Genomic DNA, 15,168 nt, shown 5'->3' on the forward strand with positions numbered 1-15,168 from the left:
ACTCGTTGTCTGGCCTCCGATTTTAGGACTTTGTGTTCCCAGCTCCCTTCTTGTCACAAGGAACAGCGGTGAGGAAATCTCGGGCTGGCCTGGGTGGCCCTCTCATCCCCACCCCCCTTCTCCTCCCGTCTTGTCTCCTGGGGGAGGGTAGGACACAAAAGCCGGATCTCTCCTCTTTGCAGCCTCTCCCCCCTCTCCCCCAGTTCCCTCCAGGGCTGAAGGAGGCCAAAGAAAACAGAGCGCTTCTCCGGCTCCCCCTCTCTCTGCCTCTCCCTCACTTCCTGCTCCGGGAAGATGGTTTACTCGCTCCCCCCCCGGCCCCCCGCCCTGGCAGAACCTGGCCTTGGTGTCAAGTTTCTGTAGAGCTCCCAGAGTCAAAAGATTGGACTCTAACTGGACTCTTTTATTTCTCTCCATTTCACCCTTTTCATGGCTTCCCACCCCCGACGCAAAGCTGTATATCACAGTTGCCCCTCCCTGTGTTGAAATTCGGATCTTCAGATGGTAGGAAAGTCCAGCGGAAGGCGTGTTCTCTGGGGATGAAGGGCGGATGGGAAGAAGGTAAGGTGAAGAGTCAGGTGGCTCCTGGAAGGAAGGGCTCAGTACCGCGGGTAAGAAGGCATTCTGTGCACACAGGAATCAAATACTGTTCCTTTTGGCGCTTGAGACCCAGTTCAATGAAGCTCCTCCTTGTTGCCCAGAAGGGTGCCTGGAGCTAAGTGACATTGTGGCTGGCCAAGGGCAGACTTGAAAGACTGTAAAACAGTGAGACCAGAGGACCAAATGGTCCCAAGTCTATTTGGGGCCAACCGGGAGTCTTTTAAACGAACTTCTTAGTTTTGGGATCCCTGTTCAATCCAGTTCCAGGTTTAACCACCTCCCTCCTTCAAATTCCATAAGAGGAGTCTAAGACAGTTTTCTTTGCCCTGGAGAGACCTTTGTTGAAGAGCCTTTGAATTGCTGAGGAGACCTGATGTCTCTGAAAGCCTGGACCTCTCGATACACTTAATGTAAAATGTAAATAATATATAAATGCATGCATAAATAGACAAAAAGAGGAGGAAGAATCCAGAAGAGCCAGAAGGGAAGCCTGCTTACAGACATTATTATTAATAAGGCCCTAGTTATCATCACTTGCCTGAGCTGGCAGAACATCTCACAGATGCTGGAGAATTGTGGGATGAAGGGATCACATCCCCTCGGATGGGCCAATAGCAACTCCGGGTTTTCAGATGTACACTTGTTTAGAATCTACTCTGTGCCGGTGGTGGTGGTGGTGCACACCTTTAATACCAGCACTTGGTATTAAAGAGGTAGGTATATCTCAGTGAGTTTGAGGCCAGCCTGGTCTACAATGAGTTCCAGGACAGTTAGGGCTGTTATGCAGACGAATCCTATCTCAAAAGCAAAACAAAGTAAAACAAAGCAAAACAAGAAAGAAGAAAAATGAAAAAAGAAAAAGAATTTGTAAATCTCTAGCGGGACTGGAGGGATGACTCTGGTTAAGAGCATTGGCTGCTCTTCCAAAGGACCCAGATTCAACTCCCAGCACCCACATAGCAGCTCACAACTATAACTCAAGTTCCAGTGGATCTGACTCCCTCACACAGACATATATGCAGGCCAAATACCAACACATGTAAAAATTAAATAACTAAATAAATCAAAAATACTTAAAAAATAATCTACTTTGGCCTAGTGCTTTGCTGAGCACGGGGGATAAATGAATAAGAACAATGCAGACAATCTGAAGCCTGGTCTTGGGGATGGAGCCAAATTATCAACTGGGAAAGTCCAGTGCCTCATCTCAAATGCCTAGAGTAGAAGTTCATCCAGGTACGGACGTTAGTAACAGGGTTGGGTTAGTGAGGGTCTTAGGTTGAGGGGTTCAGAGCAGGTTCCCAGACAGAAGGAAGACTTGAACCATGGCAACATGGTGAAATGCCGTATTTTATTGGGAAGAACTCCTCCAGTTTATAGTGGAGGACTACGAGCGTGAACATGGGATTTGTAGAATATGTAGTTTTCATTTGGAAAATTCCAGAAGAGAACTTGTGTGCTGCTGCGAGAATTCACCACGGAAAGTCTTCCGAGTCACTCTTGGGACTCATTCTCCTCTTTTCTTCAGTGTCTTCAGTTAATTTCTTTCTCTTTCTCTCTTCTCTCTCTTTCTCTTTTTTATCTTTCTTCTTTATTTGTTTATTTTTGTTTTTTGAGACAGTATTTTTCTGTGTAACACTCCTGGCTGTCCTGGAACTCTCCCTGTAGACCAGGCTGGCCTCGAAATCACTGAGATCCTCCTGCCTCTGCCTTCCAAGTGCTGGGACTAATGGTGTGTGCCACCCCTGTCTGACTGCTATTTTCTGCTTCTAGGTCTTCTTGCCTCTCCCTGTTCAAGCCGTCGCTCCCTCCATAGCTCTGTCTTCCATTTTTCAACTCGCTTTTCTCTGTAGCATTTACTGCCATGAAGATTTCATCCTAAGTTTTGTTCCCTTTGTTTCTGATCGTGAGACTGTCAGCAGCTCCACAAAGACCAGGGCTTCTGTGTGCTTTATCCATCACTATAGCCCTTGTGCCTGAATGACCTGAATGGCCTGGCACGGAGTGGAGGTTCAGTAAGTGCTTTATCCATGTTGGAAACAAGCCAGAGATGGGGCTTCTGAGAGACAACCAATGACTTTCAGATGCTAATTCACAGACTAGCAGCATCAGGGTCATTTGGGGATACTTAATAAGTAGTCTTTGGAATTCCTCTTCAACCCAGTGAATTAAAACCTCTACACAAGGATTCTGAATTCGACAAAGATGTTTGTTGATTCAGTGTGTGACAAGGTTAGAAGCCATAACTAGAAAATCTGGAGAACAGAACATGTCTTTCCTCAATAATGACCACTAAGAGACTAGAGAAATCTATGAAGGTGGAGGGAGACCCACCCAGGAGGCTATTGTTCTGGTTTGGTTCAGAAACCAAGGTGGTCTGGACTAATATTGAGACGGTAAAGACAGGAAGAAATGAATGAATTCAGGGGATGCTCAGGAGCTCAGATCTTAACAATACAGTGCATATGTCAAGGAAGGAGAGAAGGTATTGAGAAAAACCCCTTGGTCCCAGGCTTGTCTAGATGCACCGGGGGTGGAGACATCATCATTCAGATGAGGTTAGCGCAGAGGGGGTTTGGGGCAGAAGATTGCGAGTTTAGACCTATTGAGCACAGGGTACATCTGGAAATTGAAAGAGAAAAAGTGAAGTCGTCAGTCATATACCCAGGCCAGGAGATTTCCAAAGCCATCCTGGTCAGAATGGAAATAGCTGATTTGCAACTAAGCCAGGAGACTGGCATCAAAGGAGACAACAGAGAAAAAAAATGCAAACATGTAGTTCCAATTGTGAGAAACAAAGTTATAGGAGTTAAAAATTAAATTGCATGTTCTCTAAAGGAACACAAAATAAAAGGGCATGATCTATGCGACCAGATTGCGTGTGCAGCTCTTACAGAAAGAGCCTGCTGACACAAATATGAAATGATAGGCTGTGACTCACAGCGAAGGTAATTCAATTTGTGCACTTGCCTCTGACCTTGGGTGCCTTAGCTGAGCTTGGAGAGCAATTCTAATTGAATCAACACCATACTGGGTGGGGATGCAGGGGCGATATGATGCCCGCAAGCACTATGGGAAGACACAGCACTTTAAACAGAAAGAAAAAAATGGGTTGAGAAGCGGTGATTCACATGGGGAAAATGGTTCCAAGTGGCAAGATGGGTACAGTGAGCTTCTCCAGCCTGGCCTTGGGGAGGGGAATGTAGGCTGTGAGATGCAGGACTAGCCTGATGGCCAGGAAGGGTTCATTGCTCTGGGGTGAGGGAGAATCTTCCTTCTCAAGGGTCATTTGTTTAGATTTTGCTTACCAAGAAGAATTCAATAATAGAGAATGTTTTTTAAGCACCGAGCAGTAACCGAGAGCATTTTGCTAAGTCCTTTACATGCATTATCTCATTTAATCAACACAACAATCAATGGCACAGATTACTTTTTGGCTTGGGCTGCACAGATGACAGAATGGGGCAGAGAGTAGTGAGTTAATTTGCTTATGAACACACAGATAATTGAGAAAGTTGAGTATCAAACGGACTGGCTTCCAGGCTCCCACTCTAGAATGTTCTTGTATTTGCGCACTAGGTGGTTCTTTTCTTGGGGGACTTAAATAAGAGACAGAGGGATCCATCCCAGGTTACTTTAATTTGTTGGAACTCCTGCTTCCATAGCTGCTTCTGTGAAAGTTTGCAGTCCATATCTCTTGCCAAGAGTGTTAGAGGCATGTCCAAGAGCTGGGGATGTAGTTCAGTTGGTAGAGCTCTCGACTAGCATACACGAAACCCTGTGTAAACTGGGTGGTGCCCAGGTCTATAATTTTAGCTCTCAGAATACGAAAGCTAAGGTATCAGATGATGAGGTCATTTTCAGTCATATAGAGAGTTTAGGACCTTGTCTCAAACAAAGACTATCCAATCTGTTTTGAAAGGGTAGACCAGTGATTCCCAACCTTTGGGGGTTGAATGACCCTTTCATAAGGGTCACATATCAGATATTTATATTACGATTCACAACAGTAGCAAAATTACAGTTATGAAGTAGCAATGAAAATTATGGTTGGGTTCATCACAACATGAGGAACTGTATTAAAGGGTCACAGCATTAGAAAGGTTGAGAACCACTGGAATAGACTCTATGTAGGTGCTGCTCTCAGCTCTTAACCTACGGACTACAGGAAACTCTTTCTGGGAATAGAATGACGCAAAAACATCATCTAAGGGGTTTAACCAAAATGTGGACACTGTTTTATTAAAAAAATTCTTTTTCAGTAAGGTTTTAATGTTACAATTTTCTTTTCTGTTGGTTGCAAATTCAGGCTGCTTAAATATATATTTGTGAACACAACCCTATACTTGTGTTTTAAACATTTTGTGGGGGGAAAATTTGACTCCCAGATGTAAGTAGAACCTAAAATGTGCAAAAGTATAGGGCAAGGTTAGGTCTTTCAATGTAGTCCTTTTGTAGAGAAAAATTTCCAGAAACGTCCTGCCCCACCCCCTCCAAAAAGGTTTCACATGGGAGAAAAGTACATGCTTTGCAAATTCTATGTCTTGACTGCCAGCAAATGCCTGTAATTTGGAAGCTGTTGTGGAAGGTATATTTCTATACTACCCTATGCAATAACAACCATATGGGAAAGATTGGTTTTCCAGTTTCCTAGGCTTTATTTATTTTCATTATTTTAAACTATGTGTAGGTGTATCTATCTGCACAGAGGAGGCGGAGTTAGAGACAGTTGTGAGCTGCCTCACGTGGATGCTGGAAATGGAACTCAGATCCTCTGGAAGAGCAGCAAGTGCTCTTGGTCACAGGGCCATCTCCCTGCCCTCTCCGTTTCCTAGGCTTTAATGTGGCATTGGATTGCCCAGGTTTCACTGAGAGAAGAGGGGCAGCAGATTGTCCTAGTTGGCAAGGGTGGCTGTTTTAACACTGTTAGTTCTAGATGTTTAAAACTGGAACTAGGTGCGAAGTCATAGGAAGAAATATGCAAGTGCTCATGCGCTCTTCACCTGGTTGTCGTCCGTCTGCACCCCCCTCCCCCGCCCCCATGGTCTCAGCTTGGATGTCACTATTAGTGATTAGAGAGCATTCAGCGGCAGTCCAGGCCCATTTGTAAGAAGAGTGTTTTAAAGTTATGCCGGAAGTTCACATGGGAGCAACAATTGGCCGAGGATGTTTTGTTTGATGACCAAATTGGAAGATTTTTAAACTGCCCTTGGGAATTTTATGTGTGAGACCTTTGATAAGGCAGAAATCTATGCAGAGTCACAGATCAAGGACTGTCCAAGCTCTGTACCAAGGCTTACAGAGTTTGTGTAGCCTAAGTCGTGACCAGGGACTTGCCCTCTTCTCCTGCTCTTTCTTCTCCTTCCCTCTACCTCTGTTCTACTTTTCCTCCTTCCCGCCTCCTTCTTTACCTCTCCTTCCTCTCCTCCCTCTTTGCCTCTCCTCTATCTACTCTCTTATATTGGCATGCTCTAGCCACCAAGTGAGTTCCCTTTGTTTCTTAGTTCCTTTTTGAATCTTAGTGTATTTCTCTTCTCTTCTCTTCTCTTCTCTTCTCTTCTCTTCTCTTCTCTTCTCTTCTCTTCTCTTCTCTTCTCTTCTCTTCTCTTCTCTCTCTCTCCTCTCCTCTCCTCTCCTCTCCTCTCCTCTCCTCTCCTCTCCTCTCCCTCCCCTCCCCTCCCCTCCTCTCATCTTATCTCATTTCTCTTTCCCTCCCTTCCCCCTCCCCTCCTCTTCCCTTCCCCCCTCTCTCATTCTCTTCCCCCCCTTCCCTACCCTTCTCTCTCCCTCCCTCCCTCCCTGCCTGCCTTTTTTTTTGTGACTTTTCAAAATAGGGTTTCTCTATGTCCTGGAACTCACTTTGTAGACCCGGCTGGAACTCACAGAGATCGGCCTGCCTCTGCCCACTGAGTGCTAGAATTAAAGACACGTGTCACCATGCGCAACCCCTAGTCTATTTCTTTGGGGATACTGTCCCTTCATTCTTAGCCTGGTGGAATATTGTTTATTGTAAAATGCTATGTGCTCAGACTCTGCCAGCTATTTTATCTGAAAGTTCTTTACATTACAGTCCCTTTTCATCACACCTGGATCATTTGTCTTCATGGGACCTGTCGTAACTTGTCATACTGTGATCAATCATCTTTATTGTTGTTTTCTTGTATATTGGCTTTCAGCACAGCTAGCCTGAAGTAAAGGACATTTTGGGATGCTTCATAAATGCTTGTTGAGTGATGTTTAGATGGTCAGAAAATTAGGTGACAAATTCATTGGTATAGTCATTTTCTACACTCATCCAATTTTATTTTACTTTAAAATGTATTATATATGTATGTATGTCTGTGCAGCACATGCAGGCTTGGTGCTCATTGACCAGAAGGGGGCATTGGATTCCCTGGAACTGAAGTTCTGGATGGTGGTGAGCCACCATGTGGGTGCTGGAAACCAAAGCTGGATCTTCTGCAAGAGCAGCCAGTGCCCTTAACTACTGAGCCATCTCTCCAATCCCTCAATCCATTCTTTAAAATCCTTTCCTCCGGAAGAATTTCTAGAACTTTCTGAGACTGAGATCTCCACAACATAGCAGATGATAACAATGACCCAAGGTGATATTTGATCAGCTTTGACTATGTTCTGAATATAAATGGAATCTCCCTCTTCCCTCTGCTTCTAAGTGGATGTCTGCTACAAACCAGTTCCCTAGCTAGAGAGCTTTTTATGTCTTAACTCATTTAATTAATATACAGTCCAAGGAGATGGTCATTATTGTCCTCATTTTAGTGATGAGGAAACAGCTTAGAGCAGTGGCCCAGGCAGAGAGAATGCAGCTGTGATACCCATCATCTTCCTCCTCACAAGAATTCCACAAGGAGAGCTCTTCTCACACGTGGTCCCAGCGAAACCTGTGAGCAGTGGGTTTAGTGTTCTCAATGTGTCTTTAATGCGACTGAAAGGTGTCAGCCCCAGCAGCGAAGAGTTAGCTCAAAAAAAAAAAAAAAAAAAAAAAAAAAAAAAAAAAAAAAAAAAAAAAAGGAGAAGAAGAAAGAGGAAGAATGGGGCAACTATTACAGCTCCAGTAATACTTTGGGGTCAAATGAGGCCTCAGGCATTTTCTGTAACATAAGTGCTTTCATTATGGTAACTGAGAAATTCGGGGTAAGGGAAATTACTAATTTACCATGGTTTTGCATGTCGTTCACCCTCTCCTCCTCTTGTGGCTGCAAAAGAAAGGAAAATGTTTTCAGCCACCTTAGTCACTTACATTTGTGTCTCCAGTTTTGAGGGAGGGAAGGAAATGACAAGCATTTGTTAGAAGAAATTGTTTTCCCACCTCTTCAGGACGAGGAAGGTCTTGCGAAGCCTGTGCTGTGCTGTGCTGTGCTCTTGGGTCCTGTGTTCTCATAATAATTTGCCAGCAGGACAGGGCAGACTGCTGCTTGAAATTGTGACTGGTCCTAAGGGAGATTTAGTGGGGACTGTTGGATCTGAATTTCCATTTTCCCATTTCTCTCCTGTGAAAAAGTAGCTTTGGAAACGGATACATTCATAGAGGTAGAACCCCAGGAAGGGGTAAGTGCCCCAATAAAAATGGACCTCAGTGAGCTGCTGTGCCCCTTTATCGTGGAAGTATGTAGGCAGACAGCCTTTCCTAGGAACTAGAGTCATATCATATACCAAACGCAACAGTGCTTCAAAAAATTAAATTATTATTATTAGAGACAGGCTGTCCTGAAACTCGCTAAGTAGACCGGGCTGTCCGCAAACTCACAGATCCACCTGCCTCTGCCTTCCTGAGTGCTGAAATTAGGGGTAGGTGCCACCCTGCCTGGCCCCTGCTAATGTCTGGATCGTGAACATCTCAGTCTCCAGAACTCTGAAGCTTCAATTTATGTTTATAAATTACCAAGTTTGTGGCATTTGGTGGCAGTAACTCAAACAGAGTAGGGAAGATGTTGTAGAGTTCCCCATGTATTTGTTCAAAGTGACTTCTTCCTCTGACAGGCACAATTACCACATTATCTATTTATTCTTTTGTAATTACACATACATCCACAACTTCTATGTATTTTTTTTTTTGTTTTCTTTCTTTCTCCCCCCCCCCCCCTTTTTGGGTTAGGCCGGCCTCGAGTTCCCTGTGTAGCAGAGGATGAAGTTTAATATCTGATTTTCCTGCCTCATCTTCCCTTGTGCTGGAATTCTAGATATGTGCCACCATAGCCTGTATATAGTGCTGGGAGTTGACCCTAAGGCTTCCAGCTTGCCAGTCAAGCATTCTCTCAACAGATCTATATCTCTATCTCCAAAGTGACTTTTACAAAAGTATAATTTATTTTATATACATGTGTGTCTGTGTGTGTGCATAAGTGTATGCATGTGTACCTCGTGCATTCCTGGTGCCCGCACAGGTTAGAAGAGGGTACCAGAGCCTCTGTAACTGGACTTGAGAGATGGCTGTGAGTCACCATGTAGGTGCTGGGAATCCAACCTTGGTCCTCGGCAAGGGTAGTCAGGACTCCTAACCCCTGAGCCATCCCTCCTGTCCCTCCAAAGTGACTTTTTAAGGTCCTATCTCTCTAGGACTTGTACCTGAGGCAATGATATCATATCGATTGAACGTAGTGCTTTATCTTAAGAGAAAAGAAGTCTTTGCCTTTGTTGAAAATATCCATTTACAGTGAATCATAATCTGAAGTTCAAAGAGACCTTTGGAGATCTTGTTCTTTAGCTATTCAAAATCACAAAGGCTTAAAACCCCAGCAGTTATTGGAAGCTACATACAAACCCAGATTAGTAACCCGTGGTGGATTCACACAAAGGAGTGCTTTTCAGAAACAAGTGACCGCTGCTGTTTACCTGGGTAGGTCTGAGTGATTCTATCTGTAATGTAATTAGGAACAAACAAACAAAAAGTTAGACACAAGCGCATGTAACTTGATTCTGTTTACATACAGTTTTAAAACAGGTAAGAGCGATCATCAGTGTTGGAAGTTAGCCCTTTGTGAGGTGATGCAGTGGAGAGACTTCTGAATTTCTGGAACCATTGTCTTCTTTGAACAGAACACACTACAGGGTACGCTTGATTGTAAAAAAATCATATACAACAAATTGGGCACTTTCAGTATGTTAATTACACCGCCAAAAGCATTAGAAAAAAGTAGGTTCAAGGGTTTGAGGGAGAGACTGGGTTGCTGGCAGGCATCCCAGCATCCTTCACTCCAGACATGATGGCAAACTCCATTCTATTCTGTCTCGCCCTGGGTGGTGGATGGTGGGAATGGGGGGTAGGCTCCAGGGAGACACGGTGGTCTCTAATTATACTTTTTCTTTTAGAAAATGAAACCCCCCCGAAAAGGACTTTAAATGATAGTCCATGAAAGAACCTCTGCGATGTCATTTACTGACGAATTCCTCCAGCAGAGTGAATAACCCTCCACCCCAGGACAACACCATCCTGCCTGCCAGGCCTGGGTAGTGGCACCCAGAGGTTTTGATCACCACAGCCCTGCTTCTCTCCTTTCCTGAAACCTTGGGCAGGGTCCTTTCTCTGAGCCTCCATCTCTACCTCACAAAATAAAGCCTGAGACTTAGGTGAGGCTCCCCAGAGACCTGTGTCTGGTACCCTGCCTGCATGCACACGTGGCAGGCACTGAAGGAGCTGTACTTCCAGTATCTCTCATTTTCATTCTGCACCCACCATGAGTGATATTTTAATCTTGAGAATTAGAACACCAAACCAAAAAAAAAAAAAAGGAAAAAAATTAAAGCAAGATCACACACACACACACACACACACACACACACACACACACCCCTATTGAGTGACAGGGCAAGCCTTGAATTCTGATTATTGATCCTGACCAAGTGCTCCATCTCTTAGATATACTGCCTTGGGTAATGCAGGCTGTTTTGCTGTTGTGGTTCCTGGGAGTTAGGGACAGGGTAGTTGAGGCAGAGTCTTTTCTAGATCCATCGTTGTTGTGATTTTGAGGTTCTCCTGGCTGTAGCTCCTGGGAGACAACCTTCCTTACCTCTCTCATGCATCTCTAAACTGAAGTCTCTTCCCTTTGTCTTCTGCTCCCAGATCGCCCCATGTGCATGACCCAGAGAGCTGTCTAGCTGCAGCCTTGCCTGAACCAGCCATGACTTGCCTCTTGGACCGTCTGTTCAGCACAGTGTATGATCCGTGAGAAAAGAGGGGGGCAGTGAGATTTTCTGTCCACATCAACTCTCCTAGATCTGTCCCTGGCTCTGGGGTCCCAAGAATCAGCTCCAGGTCACAGATGCAGCCATCTTGTTCCGCAGGACTGAGGATATAAATTTCATGACTAAGCACAAAGGAAAAGTCAGGCTTCTTGTAAAGCAAAAATGAAGGTTTTAATGTTGTAATAACTGACCACTCACGCAACTTCGGGCCTGTCTCCATGACTTCCCTGCCGCTGTGATCATCATGACCAATGTCACTTACAGAAGGAAGGGTTTACTTGGCTATCGGTTCTAGAGAAGTTAAGACTCCATCACGGCACCAACTGGCAATAACAGACACGGTGAGCTCATACCTTGGGGCTGCAAACGGGAAGTAGAGAGGGAGACCTGGGATTGGCATGCGGCTTCTAAACCTTAAAGCCTACCCTCAGAGACACAACTCCTCCAGCAAGACCATATCCAATCCTTCAGAAACATTGCCACCAGCTAGTGACCAAGTATTCAAATGTCTGAGCCTGGGGGTGGAGGGAGGGATTCTTACTCAAATTACCACACTCCTCTCCCTGGTCCCCTTAGAAGTGTGACCATATCATAATGCAAAATACATCTAGTCCGAATTTTAAAAAGTCCAAAGTCTTTTCTCAGACTCCAGGCAATCTCTTAATTGAAAACCTATGTAAAATCAAAAGCAAATTACGTCGTACCAACCCACAATGGACACAATACACACTATCATTCCAAAGGGGAGGAATGGGGTCATAGTGAGGAAATATTGGATCGAAACAAGATTGAAACCTGGTAGGACAAACCCCAAATTCTACAGTTCCATTGTACAATGTCTAAAGGCTTAGATGGCTCTACGCTTTCAGCTTTATTGCCTGAAACACAGACCTCTCTGGGGCTGATCCTGCCTGCTGTGTGCAGAAATCTCACTGCTGTGACAGCTCCCCCATCTTGGGAGCTCCAATGCAGCCACGCTTCTCTTCCATAGCTTTACATAAGGGCCTCTCAGGGACTCCATGCAGGACGTACCCGAGGCATGCTACCTGGCCTCAGCAGTGACCTCTTCACTTACGCATCTCTGCCCCTGGATGACACTTCCAACTTCAGATGCCAGGCTGGGATGGACCGTGGCCGCTTGAGCCTCACTCCAGCAGCTTTGGTCTGTTGTTGCTTTCTCCTTCCCCACTTTTAAAGCTTAGTCTTTTCCCTAGGGCACACTTCACTTTATTCCACTGCAGTTCAGGTTAATGGCACCAATGACTGGTGCTTGTCCTTAGCAAGTACAACCTCTCTTGCAACATGTGCCTGGGCTGTAACATCAAGCTCGCCCGTGTCCTTTTCCTTCGCCGTTCTTTTAGCTCTGTCTGTCCGTTTCGTTATAGACCTATGTAAAGCGATTACTAACAACCATGCCACAGAGTTACTATTAAGCTGTTTTGAAATCTTTTCCTCCAAAGAAATTAACCTGATACTTTTCTGTTTTGTTTTGTTCGAGACAGGGTTTTTCTCTGAAGATCTGGCTGTCCTGGAACTTTCTGCAGACCAGACTGGCCTTGAACTCAGAGCTCTCCCTGACTTTGCCTCCTGAGTGCTGGGATGAAAGACGTGCACCACCACCTCCTGGGAAGTCTGTTACTTTTAAATTTTGCCTCAGGCAAGTTTTTAGAACAAGGGCAGAAAGCAGTCACATTATTTGCCAAAATATCACTCAAGCAAGCTCTCTGGCTCAGTTGCTACCATTGTTTCCCTCTGGAGCCTTTGGAGCCTCCACAGTCTGTAAAGCTCTCAGCACCGCTGTCTTCCTGCTTCCATCTCCGAGGGCTCAGTACGTCCTGCTGACAGCATTTAGCAGATTTTCTAGTCCAAAGTTGCAAAGTCTTCCACATTCTTCCAAAAATCAGCATTGTCAGGTCTGGCCTAGCACTAGTCCATGCCCTGCGCCAACTTCTTAGTTACTTTCCACACTGTGGTGATAAAACACCATGGCCATAGCAGCTCACAGAAGGATGGACTTACGTGGGGCTGATAATTCCAGAGGGTTTAAGAGTCTATCATGAGACCGGCTGTGGTGATGCACACCTTTAATCCTAACACTTGGGAGGCAGAGGCAGGTGGATCTCTGTGAGTTTGAGGCCAGCCTGGTCTACAGAGTGAGTTCCAGGACAGCCAGAGCTGTTACACAAGAAACTCTGTCTCAGAAAACCAAGCCAAACCAAACCAAAACCAAAACCAAAACCAAAACCAAAACCAAAATCGAAAGAAAACCCCTCAAAACAAGAGTCCATCATGACAGCAAGTCTTGGGCGTTGTGGCCGGAACAGAAGCTGAGAACTCACATCTTGAACTACAAGTAGGAGGCAGAGAGTGAAAACTGGGAATGGCCAGTGGTTTTGAGACCTCAAAGCCCACCCCAGTGACATACTTCCTCCCAAAAGCCACCCCTCCTAAACCTACGCAAACAGTGCTGCCAGCTCTGTACATCTGAACCTGTGGGGGACATTCTCCCTCACATCACCACAGAGCCCTTATGAGATCTCATGTCTGCCTGTTGAATCTCACCCTAGATTATGCTAAATGGAAGGCTGAGATTTGTGGCCATGGATCCTAGTTCAGACTCCAGCAGCCACACCTGTCTGATTTCTTTAAGGGGTTAGATTGTTGGTGAAGTCAGGGGTGGTGTTCAGGAGGCAAGAGGAGTGGCTGTGGTGGCCTGGGGTCTGGCAATCCCAGCCATCTCGGTGGTGCTGGATGAGGTGCTGGATCTGATGGTTCAGTTTAATGGCAAGGTTTGTGGAGTACTTGAGGTGGCGATGAGATGCCTGGGGGAGCCCAGAAGGCCAGTGACTGGGCTGAGGGAATCTTGGAATCTGGGCTTTGAGAGGGAGCTATAGCCATAGACTAGAATTTTAAACATGTATAGATTCAGCCTGAACAGCCAGTGGCTTCCTGTGCTCTGGGGAGGAGATCCTAGTGTCCGAGGACACTGTGGAGCCGTTCTAGTCCAGGAACTTCCCAGGTCCTTTGCTCACCAATGAAGTTGATGTCTATGCTTTCTCTTCAATAAGGACATTCACTTGCTTTGTGTCCCAGTTAAATCCTTCTCTGGGGGAGGCACCGCTCTCGTTGCTCCCCCTTTCATGTCCTTATCCCTTCTTCAGACCCTCTTTTAGTCTAGACTCATCCAGAACGAACACAGGATTTCGCATTAGAGACAGCCGGGCAGCAATTCTGGCTTAGCGTGGCTGTGTGACCAGAGACAAGTGACTTATTCTCTGAAACTTTTTATCCCCACTTATAAAAGGAAATAATAAAAGTACCTGACTCATAAACTGGATCTGAGGGCTAATGAAATACTACAGCCTAAGTACCTGCCGTCGAGAAAATGCTAAATAAGGTAAGTGGGAGTAGTAAGAGTCGTGTAGACGGAAGGAAATAATCGATGTGAGCAGAAAGTGTGCTGTATGGGATTATAATTCCTGTTCTGAAGTGTGGGTGTGAGAGTCAAAATGAGCCGGCATCTGCGGTACCACTGCCATCACGCTTGATCCTATTCCTGCTCCGTGTGCCATTCTCCCTGCTGAATCTCCTCCAGAGCACTGACTGGGTCCTGCCCCCATCTGTGATCTCTAGAGGACCTCCTGTCCTGACTGGAGGACCGTCTACCCATCTTTCCATTTTACAGCAGAAACTCAGGCAGGAGCAAACCCTGTCCCCTTGCCCCCTGGCTATCAAGCGCCCCTGAAATGCCCTCCACCATCCCCACACAGGCAGCAGCCTTCCCGTGCAGCCCGTCGGCCCCATCCGATGTTGTTTATGTAATCCTTCCCTGAAGTAACAAGGTGTTTACTGTTGCGCAAACACATTTTGGTTTAACGGCTGACAGTAAAACTGTCTGATAAAGTTTGATTTAGCGAAAGAAAGCAAAATAAATCTGGGGACACAGAGAGCTGCGGGGAAGAGGGGCTGCTGGGTCTTTATACAAGGGGCAGGAGAACCTTGGCCAGGAACTGATCTATATTAGCCTGGCTTTCTTTCTGCCCCTTTTCCAAAAGTGCCCCAATAGTCCCCCTTTCGAGAAGTTCACTGACACCCGGATCAATCATGAGCTCGGGATCCCTGGAATTCCCTTGCTGTGGTATCGGCTGGCTCTCTTCCTCCTCTGCTCTTGTGAATGGCTCTGTCTTCCACCATCCTCTGTGGTTTGCTGCTAGCTGCAAAGCCTCCCCTAACTGCTCTGGTGCAGACAAAGATAGCAGTGTGGCATGGAAGATCCCTGAGCTAGCAGCCCTGGGAACTGGTTCCAGCTCTGTCATGTATGCCTAGGGAGGGCCTAGGGCAAGTCACCTTGCTTTTAGAGATGCC

General features: G+C 45.8%; 1 long non-coding RNA gene across 1 annotated transcript; it reads left to right on the forward strand.

The window, feature by feature from the left end:
* Positions 1-350: 350 nt before the first annotated feature.
* LOC146894329 (uncharacterized) lies at positions 351-14,528 on the forward strand. The gene is made up of 3 exons (XR_015002389.2): positions 351-561; positions 10,682-11,144; positions 12,306-14,528. It is a non-coding gene; the product is annotated as an uncharacterized LOC146894329 (long non-coding RNA).
* Positions 14,529-15,168: the final 640 nt, after the last annotated feature.

The sequence above is a fragment of the Myodes glareolus genome, chromosome 6 (genome assembly GCF_982192425.1).
Source record: "Myodes glareolus chromosome 6, mMyoGla1.1, whole genome shotgun sequence".
NCBI lineage: Eukaryota > Metazoa > Chordata > Mammalia > Rodentia > Cricetidae > Myodes > Myodes glareolus.